The 5,611-nt window shown below is 36.9% G+C and overlaps 1 pseudogene; it reads left to right on the top strand.

Moving 5' to 3' along the window:
- Window positions 1–283: 283 nt before the first annotated feature.
- Window positions 284–1,443, top strand: LOC125754718 (probable G-protein coupled receptor 160; annotated as a pseudogene).
- The last annotated feature ends 4,168 nt before the right edge of the window (window positions 1,444–5,611 follow it).

Below are 5,611 nucleotides of genomic sequence, written 5' to 3'. Positions count from 1 at the left end.
GACCACACACAGCTGGCCTGCTGGTGAAGACTCATTTAGATGGAAACGCTCTACATTGGTCCACGGTTGTGCAAATGACTCAGAACTTACCTGGCATTTTGGTATAGCCAAATGACAGACAAGGAGCTAAAAGTAAGATAATTGAAGACAGTAAAAACCTAAATGAAACGTAAGGATTATCAACCAAAAAAGACCCATTGGAGAAAGCAGAGGATGAAAAATAAAATGAAAACTGTTTTATTCTCTGTATTTCATGAGGCTTCATGAAATTTAATAAGAAAATATGGTGACTTTTTCTTCAAAGAACTGTGCTTTTCAGTGCCAGTTACATCAAATCAACCAGCCCCTAAGTGTTAACTCTATACTTGGGAGTATGTTATTAAAGATGCTCACATTAGAATGAGACAGAAAAACACCTATCAAAATGTTATGGTTTATTTTTGCATCTCACTAGCATTCATTGGTCTTTACTTTTGGCAAACATGTCCATTATGTTCTATCTCAGGGAATATTGTACTTTTAGGCATTAAGTTTACTAAATACCACATCTGCCTATTTACTGAAACTATTTCCTTTACTTATGGCTTATTGTATCATCCAGCTTTCTTGATAACATGTGCAAATTATTACCTGAATTTCTCTAAAGCCACCAAACTTTTGACATGTAAAGTTATTTAATTTAATTTAATTTAATTTAATTTTTTATTTGTAAAGTTATTTTATTTCTTCACAGTAATTTTCCTTTGGATTTCAGTCTTTGCTTGTGTTTTGGGGGATCCAACTATCCACCAAAGCCTGAAGGCACAGAATGCTTATTCTTACCAATATCCTTTCTACTTGTGTATTCAAAGTCACTGTCTGTCATTTCCCATGGTGATGATTTTATTTATGGCTTTTATAATCTCTTGATCAGAAGGTATGACCTTGGTACAGGCTATTGGGATATCTTCCTATAGGACTGAAACTCTCCTCTATTCTTCTTTTCATCTTTCTAGTTATATTGTGGGCTTTAAAAAAGTACTCCTGACCAAGCTCATTACCTGTTTTCCTGGTAGCTGGTTACCATTTGTCCTCTTTCAAATAATTGTCTTTTTGCTTAAAAAATGTGTGTGTGTGTGTGTGTGTGTGTGTGTGTGTGTGTATTAAGATGAACATTCCCTGGTTATATTTTATCAATAGTTTTCCTATTGCCATTGTTTATTGGCTTAATTGACACATCTTAATTTAAGAGATATCACATTATCTGTGGGTATGTTTATCAACTGGAAATGATGCTTCATTCCACTTACAATTTACAATCTGGAGCAAATTGAAAAGCTTATACTAATCATAATTTGTTATATATCAATTATATCTCAAAAAACCTGGAAAATGTTGTTAGTATGCTGCCATAAAACTAATAACCACTATAAGAATCATAATTTTACAAATGGGAAGGCATGATGACTCATAAATCATATTATTTCATTCGTATGTGGGATTTAAGGAACAAAATACAGGAGCACAGAGGAAGAGAGGGAAAAATTAAACAAGATGAAACTACAGAGGGAGACAAATCATAAAAGACTCTTAATCATAGGAAACAAACTGAGGGTTGCTGTAGGGGAAGGGGGGGTGGGGATGGGATAACTGGTGATGGGCATGAAGGAGGGCACATGATATAATGAGCACTAGGTGTTATATATGGCTGATGAAACACTGAACTCTACCTTTGAAACTAGTAACAAACTATATGTTAATTAATTGAATTTAAATTTAAAAATAAAATAATAAAATAAAAAATAAAATTTGAGCACTGTGGAGAAAAAAAGAATAAAGTGGGAGGATTGTAGTTCTGGTCATTTGTTCCAGAATAATGAAAACTATTTTTCACACAGAAATCTGTGCACAAATGTTTATAGCAGCTTTATCTGAAATAGCCAAATCCTGGGAAGGACCCTCTGAAGGATTCAGTGGGTAAATGGCTACACAGATTATGGTGTACCCATGCCATGGAATATTGCTCACCAGTAAGAAATGAACTATTTACATATGCAATTCTATTTGCAGATTGCCAGAGAATGATGGTAAGTGAAAAAAAGCCAATATCAGAAGGTTACATACAGGATTATTCCATTCTTAAAATTACAAAATAAATGTGACACAGGCTGATGGCTGCCAGGTTGAGGAATGTTAAGAGTGGAAAGAAAGTGGGTCCGGTTGTTAAAAAAAAAAATTAAAAAGGTAATATGACAGATCCCTGTGATGGAAATGTTTTGTAGCCTGCCTATATCAAGGTTGATATCCTTGTCACTATATTATAGTTTTGTGAGATATTACCATTGGAAGAAATTGAGCAGATGGCAACTGGGCTCTCTGTGTATTATTTCTTTCAACTGCATCTGATTCAACAATGATCCAGAAAAGAATAAACTTAAATGAAAAGATTACCATGTAATAAAATATGCTACAAATATTCAAGACAACAACAACTCCTCAAAAAGAATAAAGTGGAAGGAATTATTCTACCAATACATTCATATATTATTGGTATATTATTATTTAGCTCCAGTAATCAAAACAGTATGGTGTTGGCTGAGGGATAGACACTTGCATAAGTGGACTAGTTCAAGAATCCTCAAATAGATTCACACAAAAATGCTGACTTGAATTTTGACAAGAGTGCAAAAGCAATTCAATGGAAGAAGGATGGCGTTTTCAACAAATGGTACTAGAGCAACTAGCACCAGGACTTCCACAGGTCCAAAAAATAAATCATGACTTAAACTTCACACATTATATAAAAGTTCATTCAAAACAAATTATGATTTGACAAAGCAGGAAAGACTATCCACTGGAAAAAGGACAGTCTCTTCAATAAATGGTGCTGGGAAAATTGGACAGCCACATGCAGAAGAACGAAACTAGACCATTCTCTTACACCATACACAAAGATAAACTCAAAATGGATGAAAGATCTAAATGTGAGATAAGAATCCATCAAAATCCTAGAGGAGAACACAGGCAACACCCTTTTGAACTTGGCCAGAGCAACTTCTTGCAAGATACATCCATGAAGGCAAGAGAAACAAAAGCAGAAATGAATCATTGGGACTTCATCAAGATAAAAAGCTTCTGCAGAGCAAAAGAAACAGTCCACAAAACTAAAAGAAAACCTACAGATTGGGAGAAGATGTTTGCAAATGACCTATCAGATAAAGGGCTAGTATCCGAGATCTATAAAGAACTTATTCAACTCAACAGCAAAGAAACAAACAATCCAATCATGAAATGGGCAAAAGACATGAACAGAAATCTCACAGAGGAAGACATAGGCAGGGCCAACAAGCACATGAGAAAATGCTCCGCATCACTGGCCATCAGGGAAATACCAATCAAAACCACAATGAGATACCACCTCACACCAGTGCGAATGGGGAAAATTAACAAGGCAGGAAACCACAAATGTTGGAGAGCATGTGGAGAAAGGGGAACCCTCTTGCACTGTTGGTGGGAATGTGAACTGTTGCAGCCACTCTGGAAGACTGTGTGGAGGTTCCTCAAAGAGTGAAAAATAGATCTGCCCTAGGACCCAGCAATTGCGCTGCTGGGGATTTACCCCAAATATACAGATGCAGTGAAACGCCGGGACACCTGCACCCTGATGTTTATAGCAGCAATGTCCACAATAGCCAAACTGGAAGGAGCCTCGGTGTCCATCGAAAGATGATTGGATAAAGAAGATGTGGTATATGTATAAAATGGAATATTACTCAGCCATTAGAAACGAGAAATACCCACCATTTGCTTCAACGTGGATGGGACTGGAGGGTATTATGCTGAGTGAAATAAGTCAATCGGAAAAGGACAAACATTTTATGGTCTCATTCATTTGGGGAATATAATAATTCGTGAAAGGGAATAAAGGGAAAGGAGAGAAAATGAGTGAAAATATCAGTGAGGGTGACAAAACATGAGAGACCCCTAAACTCTGGGAAATGAACAAGGGGTAGTGGAAGGGGAGGTGGGCGGGGGGGTTTGGGTGACTGGGTGATCGGCACTGAGCGGGGGCACTTGGCGGGATGAGCACTGGGTGTTATGCTAAATGTTGGCAAATTGAACTCCAATAAAAAATTTAAAAGATAAATTATGAACATAAAAGGAAAACATAAGGCAATAACAAAAATTTTAAATAGATAGCAAAATCTTTGAAATCTCGGGTTAGGAAATGAGTCCTTAGGCTTGAAACCAAAAGCATGATCCACAAAGAGAAAAATTGATAAACTGAACCTCATCAAAATTAAACACTTTTGCTCTGTGAAAGCCCATGTAAAATTGAAAAGACAAGCTACCGTCTGGGAGGATGTATTTCAAACCATATATTTGACAAAGGATTAGTATTTAGAATATATAAAGAATTCTCAAGAGACCAAAGTTAAAAAGTATATATGCCAACTAGAAAGTGGACAAAAACATGAACAGCCATGTCACTGCAGAGGATATAATGTGGCAAATAATCTCTAAAAAGATAACAAACACCATTAGCCATTAAGAAAGCATATTAAAATGACAATGAACTAGCACTACATATTTGCCACACCGGCCAAAATAATAACAAAATAATACTGACAATACCAAATGCTGGTGAAGGTGTGGAGAATCTGGAGCACTTATACTCATGTGTATTTCTTGGAAACATAAAATGACATTGCCACTCTGCAATACAGTTTGGTAATTTCTTAAAAACTAAATAGACAGTAACTGTACGTCCTAGACATTTTACTCTTGGGCATTTACACCATATAAATAAAAATTAATATTTGCCAAAATTCCGTATAAAAAATGCTCATAGCAACATTGTTGGTAATAGCCAAAAACTAGAAACAGCCCTGATGTCCTTCAAACAGATGAATGGCTAAGCAACCTATGATACATCCATTGCACAGAGTTCTACTCAGCAATAAAAGGAATGAACTATTTTTTGTATATTTTTATTGGAGTTAAATTTGCCAACATATAGCATAACATCCAGTACTCCTCCCATCAAGTGCCCCCCTCAGTGCCCGTCAGCCATTCACCCCAAGCCCCGCCCACCTCCCTTTCCACCACCCCTTGTACATTTCCCAGAGTTAGGAGTAACTCAAGCTCTGTCACCCTCACTGATATTTCCCACTCAATTTCTCTCCTTTCCCCTTTAGTCCCTTTCACTATTTTTATATTTTCCAAATGAATGAGACCATATAATGTTTGTCCTTCTCCGATTGACTTGCTTCACTCAGCATAATACCCTCAACTTCCATCCACATCGAAGCAAATGGTGGGTATATGTCGTTTCTAATGTCTGAGTAATTAATATTCCACTGTATACATACACCACATCTTCTTTATCCATTCTTTCGATGGACACTGAGGCTCCTTGCACAGTTTGGCTATTGTGGACATTGCTGCTATAACCATTGGGATACAGGTGTCCCGGGGATTCACTGCATCTGTATCTTTGGGGTAAATCCCCAACAGTGCAATTGCTGGGTCGTAGGGCAGATCTATTTTTCACTCTTTGAGGAACCTCCACACAGTTTTCCAGAGTGGTTGTACCAGTTCACATTCCCACCAACAGTGCAAGAGGGTTCCC

This window comes from Canis lupus, chromosome X (assembly GCF_003254725.2).
Source record: "Canis lupus dingo isolate Sandy chromosome X, ASM325472v2, whole genome shotgun sequence".
Taxonomy (NCBI): Eukaryota; Metazoa; Chordata; class Mammalia; order Carnivora; family Canidae; genus Canis; species Canis lupus.
The sequence above is the reverse complement of the archived record's forward strand: the minus strand, read 5'-3'. Positions and strand labels throughout refer to the sequence as shown.